Source organism: Microchirus variegatus (genome assembly GCF_963457635.1).
Source record: "Microchirus variegatus genome assembly, chromosome: 7".
NCBI lineage: Eukaryota > Metazoa > Chordata > Actinopteri > Pleuronectiformes > Soleidae > Microchirus > Microchirus variegatus.
Window position 1 is genome coordinate 26,974,483 of NC_139808.1, and position 20,679 is coordinate 26,995,161.

Consider the following 20,679-nt stretch of genomic DNA (forward strand, 5'->3'; position numbering starts at 1 on the left):
CCAGGAAAAGTGACACAAGAAGCCATAAATTCCCTTCTAATTCCAAATAATTCCGATTACATGGACGAGTAGTTTTCAATCAGAAAGATAATCTGGATGATAGATGGCGGGATAATTGGCTGTCTCTGCCGCGTAAATATTGTGTCGTTCTATTAATCTCGCCGAATGAAGTGTCAAGCTGTCACTCATTCGTCAAACTGAATTAGGAAATATAACGAATAAATAAATGCGTGTGTGGGTGGCAGAGAGGATGTGAGATAAGATGAGATGAGAGCCGAGGCAGCTGCAGTGGCCCTCAGTCAAACCACCAGACGGTAATGGCAGACTTGGAGAGATGAGCGCGGTGGTGGTGGAAGTGTGTATTTTTTTTAAAAACAAGAGGAAGACAGAGCGAGAGGAGAACACAGGAAGTGTGATGCTGATCAACAAAGAGCTCTACTTATAGAATAAAATCATCTCATGGAGTTTAACGCTGTTGTGGAAATTCTCTGCTGCTGGTGAAGAATGAAATAGAGAAACTAAACTTCTGCCACCGGACAAGTTTTTATATTCGTTGCAAGGAAAAAGGTCAGTCTTCACAGGAGTGATCCTAGCCCTATATCTGAGCAACTCCCCTTTTGCATTACTCCAATAGGCAAGGAGTCTGCCATTCCAGGCAGTGTTTTCACACCTCTTTGTCTACTGTAGGTATTGGGGAGCCAACTTCCTGTGGATAATGTTGTAGGAAGGTGTCCGTTCAGGCTAGACACAATATACAATACACTCAGGGTCTCTGCAGGTTTCAACAAGTAAAATTTAAGACTTTTTAAGACTTTTTTAAGACCATAATGAATATAATTTAAGACTAATTTCACATCCATACGGGCAAAAATGTACAAAAGACACAATGGAAAATTGGAGCCACAAATCATTGAACTTGCAATTCGGCTTAGCTGTGGGCTTTCATAAAGTTTTCTCCGCTGCTATGCTAAGCTATAACACACCGCGGCGCACGCACAGCACACTAGCTAGCGGTGATAAATAAATTCTCTGTGTGCAGCACAAATGGCCTACATTAGTTCCGTGTTGTAGTTATGCTAGCGCATCCTCAAAAATAGAAACATTTCAAAGCGAGACTGAAGTTTATGCACGTTTTAAATAAAAGTAACTTTAATCAATTTTTAAGACCTTTCAAAATTGTATTTAAGACCTTTTTTGAGATTTTAGGAACATTTAAGACATTTTAAGGCCTTAAATTCAAATTATTGGATTTAAGACTTTTTAAGACCCCGCGGATACCCTGACACTATACACAAAAGGACCTGGTATTCTGTGTTGGGCAGGTATAGGGTGATGGGCAGTTGTGCCCTAGCAGCTGTGAGACAGAGAAATGGAATATACCATTACAACCCTTAAGCCCAATTTTAACTCCTGCGTAAAGTGCTCTACGTCAGTTATGGAGAGCCTCTCTGTCGTCTCCGACTGCATGAAATATTTTTTAAGTGACGTCCACTGTCGTAAACCGATACCTGGTATCACACGTAGCCATAAGCACAATGGTGCAATCTCCTTTGTTGTTAATAAGTCACTCCCGATGACTGATGCTGTGTTTTTGTATCAAAAGAATCTGTTTCAATGGTATTCCCTAGGACGCCATTGGTCACTTGGACGTTACCGACCATTTGCGTCAAGGGAACAGGTCAGTCTCGCGTAGCGACCCCTAGTGATCGAGCGGGAAATTGCATCACGTATCCGCACATTGACGGAGAACTATGAAGGCTCTCCATGGTTACACAGTTGGATAGCGCATTACGCAGTTGTAGAAGTGCAATCATCGCTTTAGTGCTAAATTGCCGTGGAGATAATGCACGACTCCTTATATGGACTTCCTGTGGGTGGGTGTTTATAGGTCACACATACAGACTTTACAAAATGCATGTTTTTGAGTCTAAGTTATGATTAATGTGTCGCATTTTAAGTAGTTGATGCAAAGTAGTGATAATTGTCACAAAATAAGCAGTTTTTCCTTAAATTTTTGTTCGTAAAAACCAGGCCAAACGAACTTTAAACTAAGCCCTATTTTCAGATTTCACTACTTCAATCTGATTATTAGCATAATTACGCAACGGGTTTGTGCTATCAGAAAAAATCCCAGCTGTTTCTGAAAGTTGCGATGTCAAATCCAACGTGTGGTCATTGATGGTAATCTCACTCGCACTGTTGCTGGCGAATCTGCGACTTTGCCACCAAAGTTTCAATATTTTTGGCCTGATTTCCAAACAAATGTCATCCTGAATAGGTTTCACTCATTTTTAAACAGTAAAACACCATTTTAACATGCAGTAAATTGTAAATAACTGCTGTTTATTGAAAGTTATCCTGGAAAAATGGGTAAAAGCACTTAGTTACAGGACATTTTCTGGCCTTTTAGGCTTAAAATAAGCAAAAAAGTATACTTATAGCCTAATAAATGATACATATGGCCCTTTTCTTTCGGAAAGCAAAGTTTACACTCGTTTTAAATGTTGCTTTCCAGAATTCCACATAGTAGGATAACCTTTTATATATAAGGATATTCTGTGTGCATTCTGCTAATTTAATCTGAGATTTAAACTGACAAAAAGCCTGTTGGGAATCGTGTATGTGATATAATTAGAATGTAAGAGGCCATATTTTTTTTCTCTCTGTCATTCAGGAGGTGATAAATATCTTTAGTCTTTAACCTGTAGGACATGGGGGATAAAAAAAAAATCAAGCAGTGACATCCTCTTAATTTAATTTATAAAGATCATAATTAACGACCTGCAGGCGGCAGGAGACCCCATTCCAGGGCCGCAGTCGTAACAACGAGAATGAAGTTTTCATTGAATTGTGAATTAAATCTCAAATATCAGTAATTTCATCCAGAAAAGGTCAGCTCTAATGGAGTTCCCCCTCCCCGCTTTTTAATATCTCATATTTCTCTTCAAGAAGACGACAATGTGGTAGCAGTGATGCTACGACGACGACGCCGGGACGCTAATTGTCGCCCGGGTTAATTAGCGAGAGCGTCTGGCGTTTTTTAGCAAAGGCAAACGAAAGAGAACGGGCCGCGGCCTCTTCTTAAATCACGGGCGAACCTTTGACGCGGTTATTATTATCCGGCGGCAGGTGAACCCCGGCCTTGATGCATGACAGATTAGATCTGCTCAGAGAGGACGGGGCTGTCCGTTTATCTGCCTGATGATAAACTCGGGAGCATCTGTGTGTTTTCAATCATCTGAAATGAGATGAACAATCTAATGATGGTGGCAGCTACCGCCAAACACATAAGTATATGTGTATATGTGTATATGTGTATGTGTGTATGTGTATATATTTACTCACGGGCAGCTCATCAAAGCGCCGCCACATGCAAAGGTTGTCGCTAGCATGTGCTAACGAACAAAAACATATTTTTTTATATATATTAAATATTAATATTTTCTTTGTTTCTTTGCTCCACGTAAAAAAAAAATCATTTAAACTGAATAATTCTGGTTTGTGGACAAAATAAGACGTTCGAAAACATCGTCATTTCCAGGTTTGACAAACATTGATCAACGTTTTCTGAAATAGTTGCAGCTCTAGTTTATTGCAGTAATTGCTGTCTATTCCCGTCCAAATTTACGATGTATCGCAAAAATAGGGAGCCGTTTTTGTATTTGATGCAGGAATCCCTGATAAATCAGTTTAGCGTAGCTTCACGCTAAGGTCCGAGCCGATTATTTCACCAGTCCCATACCTACCAGATCTAAATTTACAGTGCAGGTTCCCTGTGTGTTCCCCCCCAGTGAGTTCAACCCCCCCCCCCCCTCCCTGCTGTCCCTGACACGCATAGCAAGCATCCCTGGCCCTCGTAAAGCTGACATCTTCACTAAACTATGCTAACAAGGCCGCGGTGATTTGTATATGCACAGCCTGGTGGCACGCGGCATTGGTGTGTGTGTGTGTGTGTGGAGGGGGGGTTTACTCACAGGCAGCTCATCAAAGCGCCGCCACATGCAAAGGTTGTCGCTAGCACTTGCTAACGGACAACAAAAACGCATATCTGAGAGGTTTTTACGTGGTGAAATGTGTAAAAACATAAAATCGGGCGACCTCAGGGTCCACTGAGCCAAAGGTGTGGGACGTTTCCAGCTCTACGGTGAACCCTCCCCCCCCCTCCCCCGTATGTACTCGCTGAGGATTTATAGACTTCAGACTTGAACGGCTTGTGCAGGTGCAGAGCGCCGTATATTTACGGAGAACCACAAACATCAGCCCCTGCGCGGTGTCAACGCGAACTCTCGCGGCCCCGTTATTTAAGGCCTGTGATGAGCTTGAGTGGCTGGGACGGCGGCGCTGGAAACAGATTGTGGATTTGAATGATGCTCAAATTATTTACGAGAACTTTTCAATGTTTGTTGTGTTAGCGCCAGTCTCAATTCAAGCGCCCACGATGTTACATATTATATATCACGTCTCATTCACTTTAGATAAATGTTGTTTAACACTAAAGCCTCAAAATGACCATATGGACCTTTTTTTGCTTATTTTAACCATAAAAGTGCTAGAAAATGTCCTTTTGTGGATGGATGGATGGATGGACAATTTATAAATTTTTTTACAACTCTCTCCTCTCTGGCGACAAAGATGCTAATTCGCCGGCTTCCTGAAACGGCACAATTACCGTAATAACCACATTTTCGTTATGACGGGCAATGTCTCTGCTTTCAGAAACTGTTGCAACTTTTGTCCGATAGCACAAACCATCACGTAATTACGGTAGCGCAAAGTGTATGAGCACAAATATGCTCGGTGTTAAAGGGTTAAGCTAACTGCTACATTTAGCCACCGCTTAATATAACAATAACATAAATAAATACCGTTTGGGCCTTTGTCTACTCTGTGTTCACTGAGCTAATGCTGTAAGAAAATTCAATTGACCCATGGGAATAATGCACAACTCCTTATATGGACATCCTGGGGATGTGTGTTTATAGGTCACATAGTCAGGCTTTAAAAAATGCAGTTTTTCTGTCTCATATGTTGAGTCGAAGTTGATTCATTCTATATCGCATTTTAGCAGTGATATAAAGTAGCGATAATTGTGCTGAAGATGCAAATGTTATGTTTTTGTTCATCAAAACAAGTCAAGTGAACTTTGATCTGTGACGTATTTCCAAAATTACACGAGTCAACCCATTACTAAGGGATTAAAATGCAAATGAAACAGAAAAATGGCATTTTTACTGCAGATAACACTGATTTTTACTACTTTTCGTTGTTTCTATCAGTGGAAATACCACAATTCTGGGGGAGAAAACAATTTTTATAAATATGAATGAATGAATGCTCACTTGAAAGCTGAGTGAACTTCTCTCCGTTGAACTTTTGAGTCCATGGACGACAGCAGCTGCTCACTCGTGACCCTGGCCGTTGCTCGTTTGAGAGACTTACAGTTAAAATTATATTAGGCTTCATTAAAACATGCTTCTTTTTTATCCGTTCATGAGTGACATTCAGGAGGTGCTTGGTTAATAAGATCATTCTGCCGAAAGAGCCTCTGCTTTTGAGGAGCGTGTGCAGCACGTTTTGAGACTTCTCTACGGTTATTTTTCAAAAAATTTTCATTTTTACAATGCAAATAACATTAATGCGAGAGCTTAATTTGCAGGAAGCATACAGAGAAATGTGAGCGAATGCATTTAAGGTGCTTGAACACTTCCATTTCATACCACATTAATATAATACAGCTACATTATACAGTAGGCACTTCACCAGATGTTCATCTGCCTCAGGCGATGTCTGAGAGTTATTGTCTTTTCTTTTTTTTTCACACTTATCTGACAACTGTATTCTTTACTTTGCAGATAAATATTTTTTTTTACGTATAAAACATACGATCAATGAAGTCAACCCTTAGTTCTTAGGAGCACCCATGGTAATTTGCTGTGGGAATAACACACAACTCCTTATACGGACATCCTGAGGATGCGTGTGTTTATAGGTCACATATTCAGGCTTTAAAAAAACGCGGGTTTTTAGCAGTGATAAAGTAGAAATAATTGTGCACAAAAATAGACCGTATTTCTTTCGTTTCTGTTCATAAAAACTGTGACCTCATTTCCAATTTTTCACAAATTCCAATTCCAATCGGACTCTCTGGTGACAAAGATGCTGATTTGCCGGCTTCCTGCAACAGCACGAGTGAAATTACCGTAAATAACGCGTTGGCTTTGGCGTGCAAACCGAATTTTTTGCAGATAGCGCAAACCGTCACGTAATTCTAGTCACGCAAACGCGTCGTCTGCGATACGCAGAGCCTCGACGAAAGTTTAGTTTGGGAAAACTACTATACAAGGGATTTATTATATTCAATTCTTGCCTTGAATAACCGTTCATTAACGGCAAAAATCTGCGTATTATTGCGAATAGTAAGAAGAAGTTGTAATTCATATCTTGTCACTCTCTTCCTCAAATACCCTTGATGAAGAAAGTGATGCAAACTTAAGTTGTATTGTATATATTTGAATATGAAGTCTTTTAAACATCTTAAATTAAATGAAATAGTGTCATGTCAGTCATGCCGGTTCTATGATTCTCTATCTAAAGCATGAGATAATCTACTGAGTGTCTCTGCGCCCGAGGTCAGGAGGCAGTGAAGTCACGGGACGGCTGATCTCCTGTCAGCGCGGCCCTGAGCGGAGCTGAGTGGATCTGTGTGGAGCTTCTGTCGGCGCGTGTCACGTTTCCTCGCTCCACACTGTGGCCTTCTGTGCTGCTCGTGGCCGCAGCTCAATGGGCTCTTTGATAAGAGTCCACCCCCCCCCCCGAGGCCTTTCATCGCGCACCTTTGCCACAGAACAACGTGGTCCAAGGGGGGGATGGAGGTAGAGGTGGAGGTGGAGGTGGAGGGGGCTGGAGGAGCCGGGGTCGTGCCACACAACACCTGGCAGGTATGCACGGAAAAATCACGTGCCCCCCCAAACCAAAACAAAAGCCACTCTGTCGAGCGTTTACTGGAAATTAATTTCCTCCTTTTTTTTTTTGGCATTCATAAAACACAGGATGAAAAAGGGAAAAAAAGAGGGCAGACGTAGGACACATGACATATCGGACGCACCTCATTTCCGATTATCTACACTACCGTTCAAAAGTTTGGGCTCGCCTATGCAATTTTGTGTGTTTTCCGTTAAAAGTCACACTTATTCATTAAAAGAGTTGCAAAATGAGTAGAAAATATCGTCAAGACATTTTTTATTCAAAATATTAATGTTTTCAGCTGTGCTAACATCATTGCACAAGGGTTTTCTAATCATCCAATAGCCTTCTGACTAGTGCTGGGCACTAGCTTAACGCATGACGTGTTTCCATGACAACTGATCGGGAAAAAAGCCTCGTCATGTTTACGTGCCGCGACACCGGAGTCCAGGCACCGTTTACCAGTTAGCTCCATTAGCTCATTAAGCGCGCTTACAGTGGAACTGGAGCGGTCTGTTTATTAAACGAAAAGAGCAGCGCTACAAATAACTAGCGTACCTGTGTACTTCGTATGTGTAAAGTTTAGCGTTAATTTAGAGACTCGTTTCAACAAATCGGGAGTCACGTAAACATGACGTCACACGCATTTTTTTCCCCATCAGTCGTCATGGAAACGCGCCGCGCGTTAACGGGATCATCAAACACAATGTACAATTAGAACACTGGAAATGTGCCTCTATACACATATGTACATATTCTGTTGAAAACCAGACGTTTGCAGCTAGAATAGTCGTTTACCACATTAACAATGTATAGAGTGTATTTATGATTCATTTAATGTTATATTCATTGGAAAAAAAGTGCTTTTCCTTCATAAATAAGGACATTTCTAATGCAGTAAATGGCCAAATGTCAGTGTACCATTTCAGGCAATTGCTTGGAAAAGCTCTTCCATCTCATACTTATGGTTCCTTGATGCCTACCGTTATTATTTACCTGGTTTGGCATATATTTGGAGATATATGTAAGATAAAGCAACTATAGTTTACACATGTAGAGTTTGCAGGCTGTAAATTAAAGTTTAAAGGTGCCATATGTAAGAATGTGGCCAAAAACGGTTACTACATTCAAATTCAAAATACCGAGGTCTTTTAGGTTTCGTTTTCTGACGTAACTGGCAACCTGTGGTTGCTCGGCAGCTGAGACTTTACTGACTGCAATGATTGGTAGACGGCGGTAGGTGGCGCCACATGCCAAAACATAAACACGATTTGCAGTCTGCAAAATATTTTTTTATGCAAATATTTTGTCTGTACTGTTGTTGTTGGTGAGTTCAGTTTGTTATATGAACATTATTCCTGAGTCTCTGTGACATATTAGGAGGATTTTACGGCCAGTTGCTTTAGATTTATTACATAATGCAGGAAATTAAGGAAATTGGCTGTACCATTAGTAGTACAAAAATTGGGCCCCCAGTTCAAATGACACTAATAACTAATAACAGAAAGTAATATAAAGACAATTATAAGCATTGAACTTATTATCTATGAGCACAAAAAGCCACTTTAAACCATAAAATAATCCAAAGTGCCGTGTGATAGGTCTTATCTATGGCCCTCTCCATTTCCCACACCTGCCCCCTTGCTTCCCTCTGCCCTTCCTCTCCTTGTTGCCTCATGTGCCGCGGGTTCCATTCCCCAGGGGCAAACATCCTCTTCCTCTCCCTTATCTGCAACTTCAAAGCCTGTTGACTGAATTATCTGCGCTCAGCGAGGGCAGAAACGGAAACAACTGTCGGCGCCGGCCTTCAGTCGTCCAGTGAGAGAGAGAAACTCTTCTCCGACAGCTGCTGGGTTAACTGCTCTTTATACGGCCTTAATCCCAAGGTGCTGGGATGGGAGCAGCAGCAATCCAGCATAAGCAGCCGCATAAGCAGCAGCGTCTGTGTCGGTCGGTGCTCTCCACAGACAAACGGCTTCAGTGTTTCCGTGTCATGAGACGGTCGGAAGCAGAGGTCTCATGTTTGAGTGGCCGCAGAGAGCGTTTTTTACTCAAGTGTTGAGAGGACGGCGAGGTGCGGCAGCCGCAGGAGGACAGAGGGGAGATTTAACTGCTGCTTTACAGGAAGTGTTCAGCCTGTTGAAGACAGAACACCTGTGCTCTCTGATCAAAGGCCCTGTGTGTGTGTGTGTGTGTGTGTGTGTGTACAGTTCTATATCAGCCACATTGTTTCCATAATCTGAGCTCATAATCGCTGTGAGATCACGGCTAAAGGTTAGCGATGAGCACATGCCCGCAACACGCTAAGACAAAATTCCAAGACACAAACGGAGCAATGGTAATGAGGGTCGTGGTGACCTCTACATGTGTACATGTGTATATATAAACGTATGGGACTCAGCTGTCCAACCAACATCTAAAGGACAAGGGACTGGAGAAACCAACAGAGGAGGCGGGACTAAGACGCCAACTATCAGACACCTACAACGCTGTCCTGAGCGCCGTAGAACAACAAAGATGACATCAAATACATTAAAAGTCCAACTTTAGTCAGACTAAGACTAATAAGAATAATTTGGCTTTCTTCATGGTTATGTAAACGCATTAGTCAGACTAAAATTTAGCTGGTCTTAGTCGGGCTAACAAACCTGGATAATGCGATTCATCAGGGTCGCCCCTAGCCAAACTGGGGCCCCAAGTGGAATGTTCAATTGCAATTGAAGTCAAATCTATTAAAAAGTCCAACTTTAGTCAGACTAAGACTAATAAGAATAATTTGGTTTTCTTCATGGTCTTGGAAAAGCATTAGTCAGACTAAAATTTAGCTAGTCTTAGTCGGGCTAACAAAGCTGGAAAATGCAATTCATCAGCTGAGACCAATTCAACTTATAAAGAACGATTAAATGACTGGGGGTGTGGCATCGCACCACTGTATACACATTAAAGCTCCCTCACTCTGGTCTGATAGTATTGCCGGACAGAGGAGGTGGGACTACGACGCCTACAATACTGTCCTGAGCTGTCAACAGTCACACATAGAAAAACAAAGATGAAGTCCTATACATTAAAAAGTCCAACTTTAGTCAGACTAAGACTACTTTGGTTTTCTTAATGTCATGCTAACGCATTAGTCAGACAAAAACAAACCTGGGTAATGCGAATCATCAGGGCCGCCCCTAGCCAAACTGGGGCCCTAAGCGTAATATTAAATTCAACACCACTGTATACACACTAAAGCTCCCTCACTCAGGTCTGATAGTATTGCTGAACAGAGCCTGTATTCACATGAAGGGCGCAGCTTAAATAATTAGGTAAATGTTGACCTTTACTAAAGGAGACAATCTTTTTTACCTGCATATACACATATACGTTTATATACCCACACATTTGCGCGTTGGCGGTCGGCGTGACCGCTTTAACGCCATATGGCTAAATCGTTAAATACAGTACGGCCTGTTGGATACAAGTGATTTAAAGAAGTCGTCCAGATCTCCCCCTCTGGCCTCCATCGTCTGTCTTGGCTCTCTCTGGCGCACACAAGGTCATCGCCTTAGCCAGTCACGACACTCCAATTAGGCGACTGATGGACGCCAGCTAATTGGTAGGATTTATAACCTCCTTTTATTATGCTTTATGAGGAAGGCAAGTGGAGGGCATTACCATTTATAGGCCCCAGGCTTCTACGCTGGATCACTGTCATCATCCGCTAGTGTCCACTCTCCAGGACTGCTGGATACAGCAGAGTTAGAAGGCGATGATGTCCAAATATCTGCTGTTTGATGTAACGCGGGTGCAGATTCAAAAGATGTTATGGTTTAAAATAGAAGAGTTAAAGATGGAGGCTCCATTGGGGGCAGGAGGTGAAATGAGTGTGTGATTATTGATTGTATTGTCAGCATGGCTGACCAGGGTCCCCCCAACAACCCCCCCCCCCCCCCAGTCCATCTGTGGACAATGCAGTCAGTTACAGCTCACTGCTCCGTCTAATAAAGAACAGGCAGATTGATGTCACCAGTATGGTTGAACTCTACCTAACACTCGCCAGCGCCGCACATACCTACACACACACACACACACACACACACACACACACACACAAACAACCAGGCTGTAAAACCATTGAAAGAAAATGGTTTATAGTAAATAAGTGTAAACTTTTAAAATATAGAATAAATGTATTGATTATTTTAGTAAATATCATAAAATTCTGCACAAAGACATTTGTTCCTTTTGCATATACACATATATGTACACATAAAATATTCCCCCTGTAATTAATAGACTCAAACTTTCACTAGATTAAATAAAAATAGTGAGTAATTATGATTAAAGGGCGGTTTCACCCATTTTTTCTGATCTTTTACTCATAAAACTTGACAGAAACGCAGTAACTCTCTGCAGGGCTTTTATTTTCTTAAAGGAAGTGACTTAAACGTTGACTTTTTTGTCAATTTCGTTTATTTATTTCAATCCCAACGTCCTCTGCTGTTGTGGAAATGAGATGATGATCAAATAACACATTTATCTCTGGTAATTAGTAAAAAATATGTATTTTTGGGTGAAGTGGCCCTTTAACTAATCGAAAATGAACAAAAAAGGTGCCTTTTACTGAATACAGAAATTTTTTTACCATTTAAAAACAGATATAGACCATAAAAATACACATTCCTATCAATTTTATATTCATTATTTGTATGATAAAACTTTTAACTCGGTGTAGGGCTTCTATTTTCTTAAAGGAAGTGACATTGATGTTAACTTTTTGGTCATTTTCATTTATTAATTTCAATCCCAACATCCTCTGTTGATGTGTGTCACAGATCCTAGCGTCTGATGATCGAATAACACATTTATCTCTGGAAATTAGTAAAAAAATGCACATTTTACGTGGTGAAGTGGCCCTTTAACTAATGAAAAATTAACTAAATAAAATTTTACTGAATATAGATGGGTTTTTTTTACCATTTAAAAACAGATATAGACCATAAAAATACACATTCCTGTCAATTTCATATTAATTATTTGTATGATAAAACTTGACCGAAACACAATAACTCGATGTAGGGCTTTTATTTTCTTAAAGGAAGCTCAAATAACACTTGAAATCCCTGGGAATGAATAATAATAAAACAATTTTTTGGGGTGGAACAAAAATTGACTGAGTTTTTGTACACTCATGTAATAACAGCATAGACTTTTTTTTTTTTTTACTGGATATAGAATTGTTTTACCATTTAAAAACAGATACAGACCGTACAAAATACACAAAAAGTCAATTGTATATAAATGATTAAAAGCACGAACAATATACGCCACTCAACAACTAAGCTACACGAGTCTTGCCAGGAACTCTGGCCGTGGTCGGCGTTCTCGTCTAAGTGACTGCCAGCATCTCAGGTCAGGACCTTTGTATAAATGATGGAACAACTGGAGTCATCATGAAGACTGTGCTCTGCTGCTTAAAGTTACCTCCTTTTTAGAGGAAGTCAGCGCCTCCACACAAACGCTGGCCTCTGTGGCAGCAGCAGCAGCAGAGCGATGACTCCTGCGCAGCCAGCCAAAACGCCAAAAATCAATAAACAATCTCAACGTTTGAGGGCCCCGTGCGTCTGACTTAATAAATGTCTCAATCCGCTGTTATGACTTCATTTTGCTTTAACGTCTTCTTTCGTGTGCATCTTTTGACGATCAATTAGAGAATGGAGTGACCCAGCCCCCCCCACTGTCACGACACCTGCCCTCACACACACACACAGAAACACAGCAACTGCTCAAGCACAAGGTGAAAAGTCATTTTAAACATAGATTAGATTGAAAGCGCTCACGTAACGGCTCATTATGCATTTCTTTTAGGCTACATCTTTGTTTTTTTGTATCATATTTTTTGGTAATTTTAACCCTTAGAAAACCATTACTATAATAATCGCCACTTTCACATCGCATTTTCTTAAAGCCTGAATATGTGACCTATAATCACAGACCCCAGGAAGTCCATATAAGGAGTTGTGTATTATTCCCACGGCAGAGAAACACTCTCTTTGGGTGACTTCTGCACAATTATTGCTACTTTATATCACAAATAAAAATGTGACGTAAAATGAATCATAACTTTGATTCAACACATAAGGAGACGGGGGGGGAAAAAGCCTGAAAATGTGACTTATAAACACAGACCCCAGGAAGTCCATATAAGGAGTTGTGTAGTCTTAATTTGAGGTGAGAATGATTGCCCAAAACATGAAAAATACTTGGTTTATTCCAAATATTCTATACAATAATATATATATATATATATATATATATATATATATATATATATATATATATATATATATATATATATATATATATATATATATATATATATATATATATAGTCTTCCTGCTGCAAATTTATGGTTGAACACAGAAATTCAGACGTCAACTGCTGGATAACCTGTTAATTACACGGTGTCCACTCACATGTGCCATACCCTTATCTATCCAACTCCTATATGGACAAAAGTATTTGGCCACACCTATTAAGTATTGATTTTAATATCAGGCTCTGGGCTATGTGCAGTACGGGCTCCTTATCGCCAACGAAGGACAATCTTAACGCTTTGTGGCAACAGTTTGCGGAAGGTCCTTTTTTTCTATTCCAATGCGAAAGCAAGGATTATTAAAAAAGACGTGGTTTGGTGTGGAAGAACTCGACTGAACCTTGACCTCAACCCCCATCGAGCACCTCTGGGATGAACTGGAACAGAGACTGAATACGTATTACAGTCCCTGTTGGTGTAACGATGAGTCAGGTGTCCGAATATCGTGTATTTTCCTCTAAAAATGAGTGTATATTCTCAGTGTCTTCCCCTCTCTGGACTGTCAGCGGCGTTGACGACCACATCTTTCTCTCTTTCTGTCACAGGCCGCCCTAATCCTGGAGCTTGTGGTGGGGGGGTTTGGTGGGGGGGGGTATGACAGGTGAGTGGTGCCAGAGTTCCTGGTCTGTGACTGGAAGCTCGGGGAAGAATTTCACACGCGCGCACTCCACTCTCTTCTTGTCTCCCATCGATTTCTGCCACTTCCCATTATTGTCAATCAGAGCGAGGAGCAGCAGCAGCGAAAGCAGCAGCAGCAGCATCACCATGGGAGGAAGCTGTGGCGGCAGCAGATTGCAGTGAGAAGAAGGAGGAGGAGAAAGGAGGCTGCGACGCCTGCCAGCCATTACACCACCAGGGGGCCCCTTCCTTCCTTCTCAGGAGCGCGCAGAATTACCATAATAACCACATGTTAGCTTTAAAGCTCCCATAGAGCGGTCCTATCGCACATACAGTCAGGTCAGGACATCGACACAATTCTCGGTGTAGGAATTACAACACTTTATATGTGTGCCTACCACTTTTAAGGGACCAAAAGTAATGGGAATCGAATGGTTCTTACTGGAACCATTAGTGTTAGATAAAACCCTTGAAAAACCCTTTCTTTGGGAAAAGGTTATTCAGAAGCAAATAGTTCCAGGTAGAACCGCAGCCCCTGTAGAAGAACCCTTTTGGAACCCTTATTTCTAAGAGTGTATTAACATCCATCCTGAGTGAAGTACAGGTCTGAACATCGTCAGATCTGTTCAGGGAAACACACGCTTAGAAATAAAAGTGCTGAGTAGAACCATATAAGGTTTTTCAGCTTGTCCTCATAGGAGAACCCTTTTTACAATACTGTTCCGTATTTACTGGCAAATAAAGAGTGTTGCTGTGTTTCTCACTATTGTTTTGTTCCATATGCTCCAGTTGTTTTCCTTCGTGTCTCCTGTCCTGATCCAAGGATGCACTGCAGCCCCTTTTCCACAGTATGTGCGTTCCCTGCACTCGAGTCCTTTTGAAAAACTGGGAAATTGGTTTGTTGCATTGCACTCCATGTCTAGGGTTCATCTGCCTTTGCTGCAGGGTTGAGTCCTTTACAAAGTGATTTTTGTTCTGTGTTCCTTTGTAGATATGAATTCATTCCATTCGATGATGCCCGGGATTTACTTAAACATTCTGAAGCAGTTTGCAAAACTGCTAGTTTGGCTGTGGATGCTGCAATTTCAGCATCAATCTCAAGTTGCTCTCTTCTCCTTCGCAGCTCTGCTTCTTGCTTCTCAAGAGCATGTTTTTCCTTTTACGCTGCAGATCGAGCCAGAAGTGCAGCCTTTTCTGCCTCTGCTCTAATGCGGGTTGACACTGTCGTTTGACCACTTTTGCTGCTTTTACCACTGCCTGTGCTTTTTTGGTAAGGTAACGTTTGCTGGCATCATTCGATATACTGTCATCAGGATGAACATAATCAACCACCTCACAAATATTTTCATTATTTCTCAACCATTGTTTAACATCATCAATGAAACAATTTTCAACCAACATTTTTGCAGCAAACCATGTATTTTGTTTCCCACTTTCTTCAGTGGGCATTAAAGGCACCAGAGAATCATGAGCATTTTTTGCTTCTTCACACAAATAAAGAATTTTTTCCAGTGCACATTTTACCTCTGCAACACTGCCTTTATGCATATGCTCTTTAGTTACCTTTCTTATATTTTTTAATTTGCTTAAAAGTCACATAGAGGGTCCTGTTGCACATAAATGTTAGTTACGGAGGTCTACTTAAATATATTAACTTGTTTTTATGGTCAAAAACCTCCTAGTTGCTGTAAACGAGCCGATTGGAATCCTCTTTTCTGACGATGTTCGTTAGCCGCGATGTTTCAGAGTGAACTTTCACCCCCAGAAGACAGAGGGCTTGTGATTGGCCAATACTATTCAGCACACCAGCTCTCAGAAAAACAGCTCCCCCCTCTGGAACTTTTCTTACATTTTGTAACTTATCCCACTTTTCAACCAAAGCCTTACGTGTTAGTTTAACAATTATTTTACCCAAGTGTGTTTCACTTGAGTTTTCCATTTCACTAGAAGCAGTGACTGCGGCGGTTTCCGCGACCGGCTCATCAGAATTACCGTCCATAATGTCCTCCTTTTATTATAATGTTCCACAATTAAATCCAATATACTCGCTGCGAAAAGTTCAGTCTTAAAACACGATCCGTATTGTTATTTTAGCGACCAGTGCATTGGGATTATGCTCGCGAAGTTGTGTGCACACCATGGATGTATAATATGAACTGGATAGAGCTCCGCCCCCTCTGCCTTGAAGACAATTTTTGCATGGTGGCCACTGTGGGTACTGCAACAAAAAAATCCCATGGAGCCCAAAAAGCAATTTTCCCATTGACCGCAATAGTAAAAGAGACCCATGTAAAAGTGTCCACAGGACACCTCGAGACATGGACACGGGCTTTTATAAATCTTTATATTCTATATTTTTAGTTCATGGAGTTTCATGTTTGAAAAACATTCCTAAAGGCCCAGACAAATCTTATTTCTCAGAGTGACGTCACAGCTGTGTATGAGCACAGTGTTGAGTGTTGAGTGAAAGAATTGGGAGTTATAAACCTATTTAACACGTTGTTATTGTTCGTAATAATAATTATACAATTATATATGGGAAATCAGACAAAAACAACATGATTCCTGTAACACATATAAAGTTATAGTCACGGTCCTAACCCAAATAAACAATTTTTATTGATACGTCATTGTACTTTTCAGCTTACTATATTCACTTCGCTATCGTTGGTTTTGCATTTATTTACAAATCCATGGTTTAAAGCCGAAGTTAACGTGACGGCGGTATTCATGAAATCCGCTAACTGCGCACGTCATTAGCGTACTCCCATCATGCCTTTCGCTGTTCATGTACGCGCTGAGCAAGTCGATAACGCGGACGGCTCGTTCACATAGCCGAGAGGCATTATGGTAGTGACACTACTGCGCATGCTCTATGGGCCCCATAACCCGGAAATAAACGCGGAAGTCAAAAACTTTTTTGCCATAATGTGCGCTGGGTGAGCAGCTTCATAGGAATGAACGGAAGCGAAGGGGCGGTGCTCTATCCACTTCATATTATACATCCATGGTGCACAACCTTTATGTTTTATTATGGCCATAAAGCTGGTAGCGCTGCTGCTCATACCTTAATGCATGCGACGGGCGCCGTAAGATGGTCCGGTGGTAGCACTGCATCGTCGGATGAATCCGCCGCTGATCGTTGTCACTCTGGGAACACGGATGTTGTCGTTGTATACCATGCGGCTCGGCAGAGCTCGGAAACCCGGCGTTGACTCCAGCTGGCCCCCGGCGTCGTCTTCTTCCTCCCCGGCGTGGCTCCAGCTGGCCCCCGGCGTTGTCCTCCTCCGTGCGGTGGCCTTTCCGCGCGACTAACTAACACTTCTAATTGAAGCGGAGTTTTTGACTTGATGTAATGGCTTGTTCGTATCCAATAAAACAAAAACAAACACAACGAACCTAAGCCACTGAGCGGCTACGGCACTGTGTATTATTAGTTGACGCGTCCGTCTTCTTCCGGGTCCAAATTAATTTATTCGTTGCGCTCTTAACAAAATAAGCTCTGTGAATACAAATCAAACAACGCTCATTATGGCTGTCACAACGCAACAAAACAAATAAAACTACGACAATAAAGACGATAAAGACGGTCAAAACTATACGCTTCCACTTTTGTCCGTAGCACACCTGCCCAGTAATTACCTGCCGTTGGCTTTATAATTTTCCCTGTACCACAGCACGCAGCGCCACCTACCGTGGCACTCCGGAATTACATGGAAAACAGATATACACATGGACATGGCTGAATAAACACCCTTTATTCAGGAAAGGGCTTTTAAAGGGTTTTCTGGATCAAAATGGTTCTCACTGGAACCATTAGTGTTACCAAGAACCCTTTTTCAGAAGGAAATGATTCCAGGTAGAACCTCAGCCCTTGTAGAAGAACACTTTTGGAACCCTTATTTCTAAGAGTGTATTAACATCCGTCCTGAGTGAAGTACAGGTCTGGACATCGTCAGATCTGTTCAGGGAAACACATGCTTAGAAATAATTGTGCTGAGTAGAACCATATAAGGTTCTTCGGCTTGTCCTCATAGGAGAACCCTTTTTGGCTCCAGGTAGAACATTTTCATAAAGGTTCCACCAAGAACCATTTTTAAAACCCTTTATTCAGGGGTTTTAAAGGGTTCTCTGGATCAAAATGGTTCTTACTGGAACCATTAGTGTTACCAAGAACCCTTGAAGGAAGGAAATGGTTCCAGGTAGAACCTCAGCCCATTTTGGAACCCTTATTTCTAAGAGTGTACCACCATCATGATGATTCACTGATGATCATGAGCAGTTCCTTTCCTCTTCCCATCACTGTGGTACAAGTTGATCTTGGTCTCATCCGTCCATAGGATGTTCTTCCAGAATTGTAACAGGTTTTTTTTAGGTGTTTGGCAAATTGTGTCTTTTTTTGCTTTCTGGATGCACACGTGGTGGATGAAACCATGTGTCAACAAAAGCAGCAGCAGCTGAGGGGGGGGCGGGAGGCCTCCTCCTCCTCCTCCACCTCCTCCTCCTCCTCCACCTCCTCCTCCTCCTCCTCCTCCTCCTCCTCCTCCTCGCTGCAAAAACCTAGTTTCACGGTTCATGTCTGACTTGTTAGAAAAATGACATAATAACAATGACAGGAATAATGGAACAGGAGCGAAGCACCATGTCCCCCACCACCACCACCACCGTGGCCCGTGAACCCTCGCGGTGCCCGTGCAGCCGTCCCCGCTCAGGTGAGATGCGGCCATGCGGCTGCTATAAGCGCTGCAGGATTGATGGAAGCGTTAGCCCCTCCCCTCCCCTCGCTGCACTGTAAAAGATTATCCGCTCACGCGCTGGAAACAAAGCTGTGATGGAAATTCGTCTCGCATCATCAGCGACAAAATATCTACACAGTGAAGCGGGAGTCTCTCATTTTTCATGGGCTATATATTAAATAAAAAGAAAAGGGCATTAAAGAAAAAGGGAAGGGGGCCGTACTGAGTGATAGCACTAGTTAGTTATTTTTTTGAATCGGGCAGATTATAAGGGTTTTTATTGGCTGTCAGGAAACACAACTTTCCGCGTACTTCACCCGCTGGAGCTCGTAACACTCTGATTAGAATGCCAGCGGAAATGAAAAGGGATGACGGTAAAGACTCGGGAGGACGACGCGGCGGAGGGAATCTGCTCTCGCTCAAACACACACACACACACACACACACACACACACGTGCAATAAAGAGCGACTGCACACACACACGCTTGGATTTAGTTTCGCTGTCAGATCTGCACACGAGACACATCCACGCTGTTATCTCTGGCTAAGTGAATGTTGGCTTTAGCCTGATATGTGATATTTGAATTTTCCCCATTAAAGACAGCAAATGTGTCACTGTGAGAGTGTGTGAGGAGAAGAAGAAGAAGAAGAAGAAGAAGAAGAAGAAGAAAGTGGATTGAAAACATCGTCGTGATAAGGCGAGAATAAGTGATGGAGGAGGGAGGAGACTCCTGTTTCTCACAGGGGTCACCTACATGGAAGAAGAAGAAGAAGCCTCAGTCGACCATCATTTACAAGAATCGCTGTGATCTTCTCGCTCTCTCGTGGCGTCCGTCGTCGTGTTTTTTTCCGACGCCTCACAAGCAAAAAGCAGCAGATTGAAATCAGTCATATCGACTCCACGCGAGAGACTCCCGCTCTGTTGAGTTTGTTCAAAAACCAGCTTTCGAGGGCGCCATCAAACTCTTTCTGACGAGAGGAAGCCATTGATTTTTCCTCCCTTTCGCCATCAGTCTGCTGCAGAAGAGGTGGCCGTGGGTGCTCTCAGACAGCTGATGATGTGATTTGTAAGTGTGGGACCCACCGTGGCGGTGGAGGGAAGATCTACTGATAATCTGCAGAGTATGTCCTCCGTCAAGACGTTCAAATTCAAGAAAATCTCCTGTGTAATCATGAAATAATCAATTATTCTCCATTTTTTACCAAGAGGAAATCAAATATTCATTTGTTTTCTTGAGTTCCTGAGGCCCAAGCACGAATATTCACATATGTTTTGATTTAGTTTTCATCCAAAAGAGCAGTATATTCTTAAAGGAAGACATTTAGAAGATGGAAGTAGGTCATATTTGTCCTTTTTTAGTCCAATTGTGTGAGGAAATAACCCCGAAATAACCCCATCCCTATGTTAGCTTTTAATTCCATCATGATATAGCAATAACAATAAAATAAAAGTCTTTGTTTTGATATGGAACTAAATATAGTTCGCACACACCAAAAGAAAACAAATCTATAAATTCAAAAACAGACATTTAAACTTGATATTCTGACATAGATAGGTTTATTCTGCATTTTAAATGAAACTTTTAATGAAAATTAGATATAATGTTGCAGTAAATATGATTGTATTTAATTATTTTTGTCTGTTTTTAAATGTTGCTGCTGTCTGACTCCTTGTAAAAGAGAGATTTAAGCTCAATTATGCTTTAAATAAAGGTCATAATAATAACAATATTCAAATCTAAGCCAAATCACACACATTCCACCGCATTAAGATCAATAAAGTTAATTTATTACACACAAACAAACTCAGTACGCTGCAAAACATAAAGAACCGACTGCACTTTTTTGTTTCTTTAAATAACACAGAGATTTAACATTACGTACGCACTATTATGACATGAAGGCAACGGCATCACAACCATACACAACATTACAAACACGCACGAGTGCAATTTCGTCCAGAGTTTTTGTACAAAAGCAAAGAGGAAACACGGTCTG